Source organism: Brachyistius frenatus, unplaced genomic scaffold (assembly GCF_029030835.1).
Source record: "Brachyistius frenatus isolate BFR_SWC_R1_liver_20210118 unplaced genomic scaffold, ASM2903083v1 Contig_277, whole genome shotgun sequence".
Classification (NCBI taxonomy): Eukaryota; Metazoa; Chordata; class Actinopteri; family Embiotocidae; genus Brachyistius; species Brachyistius frenatus.
In genome coordinates this window covers 319,679-336,068 of record NW_027210876.1, presented here as the reverse complement: position 1 = coordinate 336,068, position 16,390 = coordinate 319,679, and the positions used below count along the sequence as shown (strand labels likewise).

At 42.0% G+C, this 16,390-nt stretch overlaps 1 protein-coding gene across 8 annotated transcripts in view; it reads left to right on the top strand.

Moving 5' to 3' along the window:
* Window positions 1-16,390, top strand: part of LOC138634759 (RNA binding protein fox-1 homolog 3-like) — a 371,961-nt gene that overhangs the window by 39,935 nt on the left and 315,636 nt on the right. For all 8 annotated transcript variants that reach the window (XM_069721894.1, XM_069721889.1, XM_069721883.1 and 5 more), the window contains exon 2: window positions 711-833. The gene's annotated coding sequence lies outside the window, so the exon portion shown is untranslated. The remainder of the gene's footprint in view (window positions 1-710; window positions 834-16,390) is intronic.

Sequence of the window (16,390 nt, the reverse complement as noted above, 5' to 3'; positions counted from 1 at the left end):
TATGACCTTATTTACTAAACTATTACCTTATTTACTAAACTGTTATCTGTGACCTTATTTACAAAACTATTATCTTATTTACCAAACTGTTATTTATGACCTTATTTACTAAACTATTGCCTTATTTACTAAACTGTTATCTATGACCTTATTTACTAAACCTTTATCTATGACCTTATCTATTACCTTATTTACTAAACTATTACCTTATTTACTAAACTGTTATCTATGACCTTATTTACTAAACTATTACCTCATTTACTAAACTGTTATCTATGACCTTATTTACTAAGTTGTTATCTATGACCTTATTTACTAAACTATTACCTTATTTACTAAACTGTTATCTATGACCTTATTTACTAAACCTTTATCTATTACCTTATTTACTAAACTACTACCTTATTTACTAAACTGTTATCTATGACCTTATCTATTACCTTATTTACTAAGTTGTTATCTATGACCTTATTTACTAAACTATTACCTTATTTACTAAACTGTTATCTATTACCTTATTTACTAAGTTGTTACGCCCTTGTGTTCAACAGCAGAACATTTCCTCTATTTACTAATCACACTCAGCTTGTTTTTATGCAACATATTTGGAGCCCCTCTGTATTGAACAGTATTTGTGTCGGGATTCCCTCTGGAGTATTTATGCTCTCTCTCTCTCTCTCTCTCTCCCTCTTTTCCCCAAATGTCCTCAGATAATTGCTAGAAGGAAGCACCCAGGAAGGTCAGCCAAGACTCCCGCCGTCGGAGCCAAAGCGAAATCTACAGGACTACAATTACGTGGACAGAGCGAGGCGGCCGAGCAAAGTGAATGACAGGTAGGAAATAATTCATATGAATCACCTGCTGTATTATGAATAACCACCTGCTGAGAGGACGTAGCGCGGTCAGTTATCCTCCGAATTGGTTCTGAATGGCCCTTTTTGTCATTTGTTGGTAATTGCCTTATTCTCTTGATAATATAATGAAATTAACCTCAGGGAACATTTCTTCCTTATGGCATTCATGAGACAAGGTTGAAGTTGACATAGCAGCAGTCACACAATTATATTTAGATTATTCTGCCCCGCTGCTGTTTGGCTTTTTTTTCCCTCCTTTTTGATGTCAACACTTTAGAGGAGTTCTTTTCACCGCCGCTTATAATTCATAATCTTCTTTCTTTTTTTTTCTTCTTTTTTTTTTACCAAAACATACAGTGTGAATCCTACACGAAGGGCGTTCTTTAAGGATCCCTCACATCTATTTTCTGTTTGGGGTTCATCTGACCTTGTAGTGAACAGACATGAAAGGCTGTCAGTCAAACCGCCTCGCCGCCTTTGTTTCCTCATGGTTGTCATTCTCCTGAGGAGTCAAGCAGCCACTGACTTAAATCCAGTGATTCTACGCTCCTGGCAAAACACTTCTCTGTCCTTCTTTCTACCGAACTCAGCAACTGCCTCGGGGTAAGGTGGAAAGAAGGTGAAAAAAAAAGTTTAGGAAGAGCGTTTGAAACGGGTACAGAGTGTAATCAAGGCCGGCGGGTGGGTAATGAGTTAATTATTAACCCTCAATCCGTCCAACTTATCGTTCTGACCTTTGAGAGACTTTTTGTGTCAAACCTCAGGAACACGCAGTGAAATGTAAATTCGCTTGACTGTCCGTGTCGTTCAGCTGTCACGCTCCGTTTTCAGTCTTTCAGAAGAGTCTGAGGACAAAAGCCCCGGGCCGCCGATTGGCTGTTACCAATGGCAACTGTTGACTTTAAACTACGAGCTGGAAAACACCATCCTGTACTGTTCTACACATGTTAATACAAAACATTTCTTCCCCCCAAGTGTCTATAATTCTGGCTCTTAGCAATTTACGCTTTGAGCAAATTTAAACATTTCTAAATTTGTATTCGGTCTAGCTTGCCAACATTCGTGCTGATTCCCTCCAGATGTTTCTTCATGTTAATTCAACAGCAGCTCGACACTCTTGCGTCGCGTTCTAGAAAAAGAAGCAGGCTAGCCCGTGTCTGCTGTCACGTCTTTCTTTTCCTCTGTAAAGAATATATTTCATCTATAAAGACTAGTTAACCCGTGAATTACGTCCAAAATCCCCACCGCTCCCTCTCGGTTGAATTGCGCAGTAACTATTCATCACGGAGAGGTGCAGCACATATCGTATGAAACCACACGGCTCGAGCTTCCCAACAATGTCAGTGTCTCGATTGTGTGACGAAGCGTTGCAGAGAAAATGGACTTTGAAGTTGCATCATCTGCACAAAGCTTCGCGTCCATATCCACCCGCGCTACTCTTGATTTAATTAAACCCGAAGTCCCGATTGTTACAACTATAGAAATAAATCTCTACTGACACTATTCTCTGTTGAGATACATGTAAAAACATGACCATTTCATTGGACACATTTTTGTTTTATCCTTGATGCAAAGCCTAATATAAAAAAATATCTACATATTATCAAATGAAATGGTGAAAGATCTGGATAGCCTTGACTGTTTCTGGACAAAACCAAGATACACCGCGAATGGTTAGCCTCTATAATATAATATAATATAATATAATATAATATAATATAATATAATAAGATATGTGAGCTTAAAAGGTGAAGGTTGTGAAATCACCCTGAAAACAGCCTCGTGTTAGAAAGGTTAACAACAGAATCAGCAACGTACAGGTTTTGTTTTTGGATGCACAAAAGGATTCATCTGTTAGCACAGCGGGAACGTGTCCATATTTTTGCATTTAGGCTTGTTATTGTTATTTTTTTTTTTTCATAAAAAAACCCCATCTCTGATACTGACTCTTTACTGGGTAAAGCATTATTGATGAGGCTCCAGTGTGTCGACTTCAAACCGAAGCACCTCGAACACATCGTGCCGGTTCGTGCGTCGCTCTGTTGACACCTCACACATTACTCTTGGTTGTGTGTGTGTGTGTGTGTGTGTGTGTGTGTGTGTGTGTGTGTGTGTGTGTGTGTGTGTGTGTGTGTGTGTGTGTGTGTGTGTGTCACCTCAGATGTCTTTGCATGTTGTTGACCGCGGTGTTTAGTGGAATTTCAGACGTTTGTCCGTCTAAGCACCAGCTGGCCGAGCGACTCTCAACCCTCAGCACAACATCAAACGGCCGAGTATCTCTCTGCTTGGCTCGGTTTCACATAAACAGATCAAGGCTACCACAATGTTTTCATTCCAGTTGATATGGAAATGTCACATCGTTTCAAAGAGAACTTCTGTTTTATTCATGTCTAATATCCTTTTAGTTTCGACTGCGTTATATGAACCTGGAAGGAGCTCGAACCAGGCTTGCCACAAAAGCAAAAAAACAAAACAAAAAGGAGCTTTGCCCGAAGGAGGTGCCGCGCGCATGTGATTGTTTTGCTGCAGCAAAATAAGGAAATTCTGAAAATGAAAATACTCGGGAGTGTGAATACTTCAGAGGAGAATCATTACCTTTTTCCTGTACAAAGGTAATCCGTGTGTAAAGCAGATTCTTCTTTGGCTGCTTTGAGACAAACGTTGTCGGGCTTTCCGTACACCGATGCCTCGCGGTTCGAAGTGAAGAGCAGGTGAGCGGGAAAATCAGTCAGCATGAAGTAGTTCACTTTCTTTATTTTGTCGGGAGATAAAGAAAAATAACGATTCTATCTGCACTTCTTCATTTGCAGAACGAATTTGATATCTCCTGCCCTTCCCTCTCTTGTTGTGAGAAGTACATCCATAATGGATTTGTTATTTTAACAAATGTTGTGAGGGCCTTTTGGAAAAAAAAAGGGAGAACATTTCATATCCCATCTGAGCCTGAAGTAACCGATAGGAGGAAGTCTGGTTTAATGGCATAATGCACGCTATAATGTGATGTTGCTGATTTCAATTTCTCCTTCATGAAATTAAACATTTCGTTTCTTGTTAAATAATGCACACTCTGTGCAGAAGGGTAGGAGCTAATAACGCAGTGTGTAGATAAAATACAACTTTCTTTATTAATTAATATTCCCATTATTTCACTGATGAATCATGTTTATTTGTTGTGGCAATATTTAAAACTCTAAATGGTGCAAATAGCTCCTTTTGGAAGATGTTTGGCTTACAATCAGCGTGACAAAGAAAAAGCATGAAAGCTCGCAGTAACAATCAGCGACCTACTCGGTCCGTTGACTCATCGTTTCAGCTCCAAATATAACTGACAAAACAAAACAAAACAGAAAAACAGCGGAGTATTGTCCTGAGAATGATGCCGTATTCATGTCATGTGGGAGGGGAAGTTATGGTGGGAAAGATGCCTGCGTTAATGAGCGTTCAAGTCATCGATGTCATTTATCAAAATATGCTATTTTCCTTGTAGATTTAAAAAAAATAAAAAAATTGACTAGCATGCAGGAAAAATTCTAAATTCAAGAGCTTTGGCTACAAAATGATGATTTCAAAGACCGGAGGATTAGAAATAGACGACATAGAAGCTGAATGGGAAGTTTGTAAAAGTACGTCCCGATCTATCCGACATGGGAGCGGTAGCCCTTCGCTGCTACGCCAACTGTAAGAAGCACGCTGGCTTTTGCGTGTTTCAAATTTCATGCACGAGCGTCGGCGTGTTTATGAGGGAGCGCATTTGACTTCAGAGAACCTCCAAGTCTGGATGTCTCCGTCGCGGTGGATTTTCTGTCGTCTATATTTGAGCTTCTTGTTTGTGTTCGTCTGTTCAGTCACCTGAGCTAACACAGCTTATGCTAACTGGCTTTTTTGTTGTTGTTGTTGTTTATCCAGAAACTCACTCTCTATTTTAGGTTTTTTTTTTTTATACTGGAGGAAAGCAGTGTTTAAAATGCTAAGTGGAGAAGAATTAATCGTCCGTCAGCATGAGTGCTTTTGCAGACCTGCTTAATTCTCTCTGAACTTGCAACTTTACCACCTTGTGTAATTACGTGTTGACCTCATCTGTATGATATTTTTTGCTGCTTGTTTGCAGCGGCACGTCCGATGCCACACCCCGAACGTCTCCATCCTCAATTATACATGGCTGGAATGGGAAATTAACACAGGGGCACATCATAAAAAGCCCGATAACGGAGCTAATACAATTACATTAGAGTGATTAAAAAAAGGTTAAATAGGTGATCTATTACATTGATCTTAAATGCATTCAGACCTAATTTAATTTAACAGTACTATAATGCTGTAGTTAAAATATGTCCTATTAGTGTTTGGAGCCTGCATGTATAACGATTAATTACTGAATAATTGTTCATGCATTTCAACACTGGCAGGCTCTGAAGGGTGATTTATTTTCTTCAGTGGCTGTACAGAGATAGGGCTTAATTACAGTGGATAGCCTTATCTCCCCTCTCTAATCCGCTCTTTGGAGTCTCCCGCGTGCGCACCATCTAGTCGTCGATATCATCAGACTGTTGGCAGAGCCAGACAGAGAAAGTGATCCCCAATTTCTCTGTCACATTAAGGCTTATTCATGAAGTCTCTCCGGTGTGGACCTGACTGAAGAAGCCCACAGTGGGAAGAAAGAGGAGCCGCTGAGTGCTGGAAACCTCCTCCGGTCTGAGGTCACCGCCGGCTGGCACATTTACCCACTTGTACTGTTTTTGTCAGCTGGACGGACTGAAAGATTTGTGGTCAAATCTGATCAGATAATGGGCCCGACTTTTCTTGCCAGGAGCAATTTGTTGCGGATATTCTTGTACTAATGGAGCCAATTTGACTGCTTACCACCTCACTGGAAGCACAGAACTGTATAGAGGGAAATACCTGCAAGATAAACCAGCTGTAGCCCCAAAGAGCACGCAGTCAAATGTCTGCTTTGACTTCCAGTCGATATCTCGATGATTCACAATCAGCTCTGCTCGATCTTCATCGTGGAGCTTAACGAAGATTTCCAGTTGCACATATTAATTTACGTTTGAGATCAATAGGCATTTTTGGAGCAAACTGTTTTAAGGACTTTTTGTGAAGATCTATAACCGCCAGAGAGTTTCCCACAGAACTAAACAGGTTCTACGGCCTTTCTTCAGTTTGCATTTGCACAGAAACCATGTGCCGCCATTTTTTGTGTGTTTGTTTTCTTGATCCGGTCGAAATTCATGTACACGTTTTGCGTGTTCATAGATCCAAAGCGTCTTTCATTGAAGAGAGCTGATAACAACAAATGGAACGGTTTAAATTTGGCACAAATACATTTCAAATGTATTAATTGATGATATATACATATATATTTTTTTTTTAAAGAAAGAAACCTCATAAAAAGGCTTTTATTATGAAACATTTGCAGGAGCGTGTTGTGACTGAAGTCGGACGATCACTCTTTAGATGAATAATCCAGAAAAGCAGCAGAATTTTGTATTATTGTTGTTGTTGGTTTTAAATTAAAGTGTTGGAAAGAACAACAAATAGCGACGTAAACGGAGCGATTTTTGATATTTCTGTCGAAGTCACGCTGTATTTCCTCCGATGTTTATCGGCTTTATAAACCCTCGACTTTGTTGTCAGTCCATTTCTCAGTATTGTGTGTCTCCGTTTGAAAATCTTTCCTCTGCTGTTTTAAGAGGCTTCTTTGTTAGTTTCCTGCTAGCTTCCTGTTCACACTGTGTTTTAAACATGGCGGTTGCCTGTGCTCCTGTTTTCCGACCAATCACTGCGCACTTACTGTTCCTATCGGAGGGGAAGTACCTACCCAGGGGGAGGAGCTAAAAAAAAAAAAAAAGTCCCACAAAATGGAGTTAAAGGAACTTAAAAGGTTCGTAAGTTCCTCCTGTGAGGAAACATAAGAACTGTGATGTCGTTCCTGCGGTGTGGAAATGTCGAAGTACCAAAAAGGACGGAGATCTGCTGACGTGTTAGAGCTGCATTGATTTAACGCTCAAGATAAATCACTGCAAAAGAGAAATCAGAGAACCAATGAAGTTATACAACGGACGAGTCCTTTTTTTTTAAATGTCCTACATCTCCACTGGATATAAACCATAATGTGCAGGATGAGCCTCTTTAGGTATATTGGACTTACAAAGCAATCTGCATCTGTCCGCATATTTATTTTAGGTGTCCACATAGTTTTGACCATGTTCAGTACATTATGAATCAGTCCTGCACAGAGAAGAAGCATGAAAATATGTTGCCATTGCATCTTCTAGTCGGCCTGCAACCAAGGAATATTTGCATTATTGATTATTCTGTTTATAATACATTCACCTCCAAATCCTTCGCCTATGAAATATAAAGACCAAAAAAATTTGAAAAGCGTCCATCGTTCAAATGCCTTTCTTTTTTTGTCACACCAAAAGATATTTTAGTTTCCAATGATATAAAACAGAAGTAGAAAATCATCTCAGTGAAGCTGAAATTAGAAAACATTTGGCGGTTTTTGCATTTTCTTTTTTTTCATCGTCTGATCGATGCAGCTCTGGCTTTTAGTTTTGCTGCATCAAGAAATCTTAAATTACTCCAGTCAGAGTACATATACGACAATAAATCCATAAAATGAATAATTAGACTCTCCCTAAAAAAACTAAAAAAACCTTAAAACCCTCCTAAAGCCGGTCTAGGAGGGTGACATGCATGGTTGGTGAACTGGAACTGTACAAGTCGACTTCCCTTCAATCCTTCGCTGCCCACTTGCTTCCCGGAGTGATGAAGACAGCAACCGGAGAGCCTCGGTATGTTGATTTCTCCGGGAGATGACAGCGGAGGTTGGATGTTTCTTCTGTACTTTCATTGGCTGAGTGAGTTGATGTTTGTCAGAGTGGCAGGCACTACGGCTCGCTAACAGTTTGGGCACCCAGAAACATTCGTGGCCGGCGCCGCCGTTTCCTCCGTTTTTCAGTGACCAAAGAGGAAGAAAAAAAAAGTCAAACAGAGAAATGTACTCTCGAGACCATCACTCAGTGACAGCTCTACCTGAAACTGACACGAGAGACAAGAAAGATAACTAATTAGAGCAGAGATCCAACACAAATGTTTAATGAAGAGATAATATATTACCTCTCTGAATCCTGATATAATACGACCAATTTGTCATTTTTCTCTTTTTTTTCTTCTGTTGCAATTTAAAAGTGGAAGTTTTTCATGTAAGTTTTAATAAGTTTTCTTTTTTACTTTCTATTCTTTGCTTGCTTTCATGATGAAGCACTCTTCCCTCGGTGTTCATTTAGTTTTGGATTATTAATCCATTTTAAGGCACATTAAGCTCATTCGTTGCCTTTTTTTTGTCCTTCCTTATATTTACTCAAGATTTTTCTGGCACAAAGCGACCTGCACAACTTAATTTTTCGATTTGATGATTATGGATGAAAGTCATCTACACATTTCTGTCACACATTTCTATTGAGTTTTATCATATCTTATGATATTATATATTTCAAAATTTAAACAGCTGAAAAGTGAAGTTCAATTTCCTAACAGGCTCTACATATGCATTTGTTCACGGCACGTTGTGATATTTCTCCCTTTAATAAATGAGGAAATTAAATATTATTACTGCATAATGGAATATGACCATTAATGTAGAGCCTTTTCTTACAATAGCTGCCGGTCTAATCTGTGAATGAACAAATCAAGTATGAATCCGTATGAATCTCAATGCCTTTTAGCACAATAAAAAAAAAAGAACAAGGTCAGGAAAAGTAGTCTTTCTTATGATTAAGTGATGATCTCAAAGATTTTCATTTAATATAAATGTCTGTTAAGTCATTAACAAAAGGCTGATTGATCCCGCGGTCCTCTGATGGAAGCCCTTGTAGTACTATTACAAGCTGAACAAGCAGCTGGATGTCTGTGGCGACATTCTCTGTATAAAAATGTATTGATTGACGTCACGCGCGACACTAGTCTGACCAAAAAAGTCCCAAAAAAACCCCACCAACCCAACTGCAATTACATCTTATCACCACAGGTGCCGCCAAAGAGAAAGAAACAGATCCTCGAAGTCGGAACTTTTAACCGATCGTGCTGATTAAAGAATGTTCGTTACATTCAAGCCAAATGATGAAATTTATCTGAGGTTTTGAATCTGATGTCTGGTGAGACGTTCCCGCTCTACGAGGATGAATTGCACACTGATTCGTCAGCTTGCTAGCTTCCGGTTTAGCTCCCATGCTACTTTGAACGGGGGTAAAATAATTAAATCGTGCAGCTCTCCAAATGTTATCGATCCAAATTGATAAAATTCTGATCACAAAACGAGTCACTTCATGGGAGTAACAATTCATCGGCTGTTCTACGGCTGTAACAGTAAGGATGGAGTAAGCGAGGGCGGAGCCTATGACGTGAGCACGCGTTGACAGTGTTTTTGTTCATATTTTCGTGGAAAAAAGTGACAGAAATAAGTTGTTTATAAGATCAAATTGGCCGTATCAATTGGGAGTTAATCCTTACATTTTGAAATAAATGAAAATCATTAAATAAAAAAAATGGCGCCTTTATTATTCCCGTCACATTTTCTACAGCAATTGTTTTGCTTATATTTATGAATCCTGAAACTCTGCATTCAATTTTATTTTTATTCAGAGTGCAATATCACCATGAGACGTAGTCACATTACACTTCACATACAAAGAAAAAAACATAATAAAATACATAATGTCAAGGACAAATGAACAAAGATGAAAATAAACAAACAGTGAGTGCCAAAGGTAAACAAATGAAGTGCTTTGAATTATGCAATTTGAAAGTACAGTAAAGCACAATATTGGCACATGTTCCTCATGAAATTAATGTTTGTTAAACTACACATCTCATAACCACGTCGACTAATTGTTAAGTTAATCATCTCGATCACTAACTTGAATTCAGACTCATCTCCTCCTCCTCTCCACCGCATTATTGTAATTCTAGCCTCATTACCTCCTTTTAACATCTTTTGCTGCTACGAGTCCGCCCTCTCGCCTGAAATATGATCAATATTCAACGGAGGTAGCTGATTTCTGCTAACTGAATACCATATGCCGGCACCTGATGTTATAGTGACGGTAATGGCACTGTCAAGTTTGACAATGTGGAGAAAGCAATACCGTCATTCCCCATATTCACTTTTGAAAAATCTCATTTTGCTTTCATCTCTTCACTAACACAGAGCTGTCAACATGTAATTCAATTCAAGTGTCACCACTGCGCTTCAACATTTTTTCCTTCATCTCTCTTTTTTTTTTGGGGGGGGGGGGGGGGGGGGACCGGCACCATGCGGCACAACTTTACTTTTCCTGTTGTGTTTAAGCCACGTTACCGTGGCGATCGTAGTTAATTATCACGAGACGCGTGTTCTCGTCTTTTTTGGATACACAACGAGTTTTTTGTTGTTACTGTTGTTGTTGTTGTCTTTTTTTTTTGGGGGGGGGGACAGCTCTGGGGTCGGGGTTTGTGTGTGTGTGTGTCGGGGAGGGGGGGGGCATTTGATCTGGAAAGTGATGTATTGATGTTTACAGCCGTACGTCTGCGTAACAGACAGTCAGCGTTCAGATGAAATGGGCTGTCAGGACGGAGGAAATTGAAACCAGTCAATATCGCGGGCATTGTGAGAACACTATCTTCTGTTTCCAAAAGCGGTCAATGCTCAAAACACAAACACCACATAACCGCCGCCTCCCCCCCGCCGCCTCCCCCCGCCCTTATAGGCACATATACTGTACAGCGTTCGCTCTGCCCTTCTCCAGCCTTATTCCGAGTGAAACGCTACTCAAGAGGCAGCAGCCATTATAAAGTGCGGCTCAAACCAAGGTCGTCCTGACGTTTGAAATGATCTCTGCATCTCTTAGAATAAATGCTTCAGCGATTTTTTTTTTCTTTCTCGTTGTTAATAAATCCCCAGAAAAAGACCAAAACCAATTGATACCTATCATCAAACATTTCCTTTGCAGTTTCGTATCTCATTCACGTATCCGTACAGTGTAGCTCCGCCGCTGTCCAAAAATCTATTCACGTATCACGAGCGAGGCACCGTTGCACCGGACGACATGTTTCTTCAACACTGCACCTTTAACAACCGAACACCGTAACTGATTTAAATCCGCCCGCTATCTCCTTCAAAGTCGACCCCCTTTGGGCGGCGCCGCTCCGCTCCCGGCGCTCCTGCCACGCTTTGAACGCTTCCAGGAAGTCACGCTTTCAGAAGCCTATCGTGCATCTGCGATTCGCGCTGGATCTTCTTCGGCGACCCTTCGGCAAAAAAGTCAGACTGACCGGAGGATTACAAAGCAGCAAAAAAAAAAAGGCCTAAACCTATAACACACACACACACACACACACACACACACACACACACACACACACACACACACACACACACACACACACACACACACACACACACACACACACACACACACACACACACCAAATTTCACAGTAGAATCTGTGTTGATAGTCTGAGAACCAGATAACAAAGCTAACAAACAGTTAATTTCAGCCCCCCAAAAAAAGACCTAAACTCAAGTTAACAAGCAGCGAATTTCGCTCAAAACCATCTGAAGCCGAGTTAAAAAAAAAAAAAAACAGCTAACGAAAAATAAAATCAATATTGCCCAAATAGTTCGTTAAGTAAGTCAGTTTTTCTCAGAATTTGAATTCATCATGTAATATGGCTGAAAGCTCCGCTGATTATTTGTTCACCTGCTGTTTTCAACTCTGAGACTTCAAACTACTAACTTTTAACTCCCTGCTTTTCATTGGATCCTTTGAAAGCGAATAAACACAAAGAATCGCCGTCCTGCGTTTCTTCAGCACCAATCAGTCCAAAAAGCAGATGATCAGTTAATGAAATCCTCCTCCAGATGGCCACTTCTTATCCTCAGAAAAAGGATTTTCAATGATCCGTTTAATCTGTTTCCTTGTAAAAAAAAAAAAAAACCCTGGCAGATATATTTCCGTTTCTTGTCCCTTTTTTTCTTCACCGGAGATCCAACGATTCAAAACGGATCATTTACATACAAAAGGATGATCCCTCTTTCCCAGCCCTCTACAAGTGTCGGGGAATTATCCGCTGTAGTGCTACTCGTGTTGTTGGCTTGTTTCACCATAAGACGTGTGAACAACACTTCAGTTGTTTCCAAGCGGGCCGACACTCCAGTCATCTTCATCAGGCGCTCTTGTTCAGGTGATGTTCCTTCAGGCTGGCTGATTTCAGGGTTTATCTTGTAAAGAGACCTCCTCCCCTCCTCCCCCTCCTCCCCCCATCCCTCCCCCCGACCCCACCGCCGCTGTCACAGACGGGTGCCTCGCACGTTTTCACGACTATTATTGGCGACTGTGAAATGACGCTAATTAAAGTCGTTGACGTTTCAAATCAAGCCGCCGCACGTCTCCGCTTGTTTTGTCCCAAAAAGCTGCGACGGCTCCTCAGCCTGGTCCCGTCGGATGGTTATCATGTCATTTGTTTGTTCGAGCCGTGTGGAGAAACTCGCACGTGTGTGTACACTTCATTGAAATAAAACACACACACACACACACACACACACACACACACACACACACACACACACACACACACACACACACACACACACACACACACACACACACACACACACACACACACCTCAAGACGGAGAGAGGTTTGTGCTGGAGGTGTTTGTGTTTACACTGTTTTGCTCGTTGCAGGGTGTAACACTGACTTTAATCTCATTTTTATTATAATGGAGCAAAAACCAAAGATGATCGATGAGGCGTCGGTGAGGTTCTGAACCTGATTATCTGTCCAAACGATGCCGTAGTTGCCGAGTTTTACAGACTTAAATCTTACCTCCCTGATTTATATATATATATATATATATCTCCGGGGCAGAAAACGTGTCAGAATAACTACATTTCTAACAATCACAGGCGTTTGAGACTTACAATAAAACGTGATTTCTGTCTCACCTCCAGATTTTACTGCAAAATGATGAGAAAATGATGATATTTTTTTTTCTCATCATTTTAGTGTATGGATCCAACTATATTAAAAAAAATAAAGTACCAACACATGGCTTCCAAACCCTCGAGATGTTAAAATTTGAATCATATAACAACAAATCTTAAAACTGGAGAAGCTGGAAACAGAAAATAATCGAGTTATAACTGCGGTGAATTGATTTCTGTTCGTTTAAAAACGCCCACTTTATCTGTCCTCTTATTAACTTTTATCACTGGTCCTCAGATCCTAAAGTGACATATTTTGCTGGACTGTTTTTCCATACGGGAGCGGCGGTGTTTGTCCGGAGGGCCGACCGACCGCCTCGTCGACCCCTCTGAGTTCATCCCGACCGTGTGTCGGCCGTATAGATGCGGAGGGACGTGGACGAGGCTTTACAAGAGCGGCTGCCGCTGGCTGATATTTTTGGGTTTGGAAACCTGAAGCAAAGGGAGGAAAGCGCAGAAAGGGAACATGACGGCCCCGGCAGAAGGAGAGCGAGTCAATTATTTATCATCGGGCCGATCAGGTTGCCTGTGAAGTAAAAACAAAAAAAAAAGAAGATGTACCTGGATCTGTAGAGGATGGAAATCTGAACATAATGAAACAGAAGGCTCGATAAACAGCCTCGCGCAGAATGGCAGGCTTTCATTATTTGACCACGATGCTGAGCGTCTGCTGCAGATGAGAAAACAGGAACGTTGACATTTACTCTGCAGACTTCATGTATGTAAAACATCCTCTGTAGATTTTGTGATTGACTTTATGGATAGTAAACAGTAGTTGTTCATAATACACTCGCTGTGCTCAGGTCCAAAAATCATTCCATCTGAAGTCGGACTGAAACTGAAAATATGAAGATTTCTCACGCCTGCTGACGAGCTGCTGTACCTGCTCGTGTTTTGGCTCCTCACTTCCTGTTTCCTGTCTCTTCCTTTGTCTGCGTCTCTGCTGCCGCTGATAACTAATAACCGATCATTTATCCTGTTATTCGTGGAAGATGGACACATTTTATTGAACAAATGAATCGATACCGTTTTCAGTTAGCCGCATCAAAACAAACCGACAACCTTTCCGAGGTGGAGACTTTTTAGCTCCCGGAGCATCAGCGCTCTCCCTCTTGTCGAATACGGCTTTTACGGACGCCCCGAACGTGTTCCACCTTTTTATTTACGACCATTGTAGCATCTGGCTGGCAGCCACAGTCCCCCCCCCCCCCCCCCCCGCTCCCACCCTGCTTAAGATGCAGTGGAGCCTCTATGGGTTAGGAGGGCCAGCTCTATCAATCTGCTCCCTTCCGGCCCCCACGTTCCCCCGTGCGGTTAATCACTGCCACTAATTAGTGCTAATTACTCATCGCTGCCCGGGAGAGCCCCCCCCCCTCTCTCTCCTCCCCCCTCCACCCCCTCCGCTGGCTCACACTGATCTGAAGGTCCTCTGTGGTACCCTGCTGCTTGGCATTCCTCAGGTACGGGAGGGAGGAGGGGGGGAGGGGGGAGGGGGGAGGCAGGTACGTGGGAGGTGCTGAGGGGACGCAGGAGGCTCAGCTTCTCTAATTCAGCTTTTTTATTTTTTGTATTTTTTTTGTATTTTAGGCAACATTTTCTCTATAAAAACAAAAAGCACCTCCCTGGTGTGTTGGCTTCAGTGGCTGCAGGCGGAGTACCTCCTCCCTCCTCCCTCCTCTCTACTCCCTCCTCTCTCCTCTCTCCTCCCTCCTCTCTCCCCTCTCCTCTATCCTCCATCATCTCTCCTCCCTCCTCTCTCCTCTCTCCTCCCTCCTCTCTCCTCCCTTCTCCCTCCCTCCTCCCTCATCCCTCCTCCCTCCTCCTTCCTTCTCTCTCCTCCCTCCTCTCTCCTCTCTTCTCCCTTCTCCCTCCTCTCTCCTTCCTTCTCTCTCCTCCCTCCTCTCTCTCCCTTCTCCCTCCCTCCTCCCTCCTCCCTCATCCCTCCTCCTCTCTCCTCTCTTCTCTCTCTCCTCCCTCCTCCCTCCTCCATCATCTCTCCTCCCTCCTCCCTCCTCTCTCCTTCCTTCTCTCTCCTCCCTCCTCTCTCCTCTCTTCTCCCTTCTCCCTCCTCTCTCCTTCCTTCTCTCTCCTCCCTCCTCCCTCCTCTCTCCTTCCTTCTCTTTCCTCCCTCCTCTCTCCTCCCTCCTCCCTCCTCCCTCCGGACTGCAGCAGACTGGTTTGTGCTGGTCTCTCCTCGGTCCGTCCCGTGGCCTCGTCTGGGCCACCAGGCTTAATGAGGCAGCACCTTTCTCGCTCCCTCTGTCATTAATTGTCCGCGGCTCGTGACTCGGCGGGTTACCTTCTTTTTTTTTTGTCTCCCAGTAATTTCACTTTAATAGATTCAATTTGCTTTCATTTGCTCGGTATTGATTTTGTTTGTCCCACCTTTGTCTCGTCAACCATAGAAACCTATGATTTCTCACAAAAGTTTGTGTGGAGGGAGGCAGAAAGCTCATCTAATTTGTTAATATTGAGCGAATTATTTGCCAAAAAAAAAAAAAAAAAGACAAATGATGTTAATGTGGTGTGGAAGTGAGGCTTGACTAAAGCTTTGAACTCATTTCTTGGAGGTGAGGAAAAAACACATTAAAATATTACAGATTTCAGATCAGGTGCTTAACAACAGGTTGCTAAACGCCATCATTTGATGTAACCCGGCAAAAAAACAAAACAACAAAAAGAAAATAACCCTCAGTAACGTGCTAATGGGAGGTGAGCGTGTCACGTCAACCCTAAATAATCGCACAATGACAGCTGATTGGCCGAAATGGGTAAATTGTTATTTTTGGACGAACATTTTTAGACTAAAGGTCCGACGTGTAGAAAAAAATGGGTTTCAGCCGCTGTCAGAGGGACACGGAGAGCAGCGCCGAGTGTCACCGGGAATCAACGAGAGGCCGAAGCCTTTACCTCTCGCTGACCTCCAAATGTGAAGCATCCAGCTTGTAGTAACTCTGACAGATGAACCGGCCGCAATCATAACACACACACACACACACACACACACACACACACACACACACACACACACACACACACACACACACACACACACACACACACACACACACACACACACACACACACACACAGATCCCGATATCAAAATACGGAATAAAACAGTAAAAGAAAAGGCTTATTTAAAACACCATCTGATTCAGCTACAGACAAATAAGACTTAATAATGATTGATGATTGAAAGCAACAAAGAAGACAGAAATTTAAAAAAAAAGCAAATCATTGAAATCACTTCGTCAACTCAGACCATAAGGAGGAGATTGACAGAAGCTGTGTTTTTCCTGCGTGTGCGTTCGCTGAACTGAGCTGACCAGATGTCCTCCCGCTGAAGCGTTTTCTCATTTTTGTGATATTTGCCGCCAAGGCCAAATAGGAGCTACACAAGGAAGGTTAGAGCGTGAATAGAGAAACGCCGTCTGTTTGTGTGTCCGTCGTTACTTTGGGAGGATGAATAGCGGCTCTTTTGAAAAGAAAATCTCTCGTCC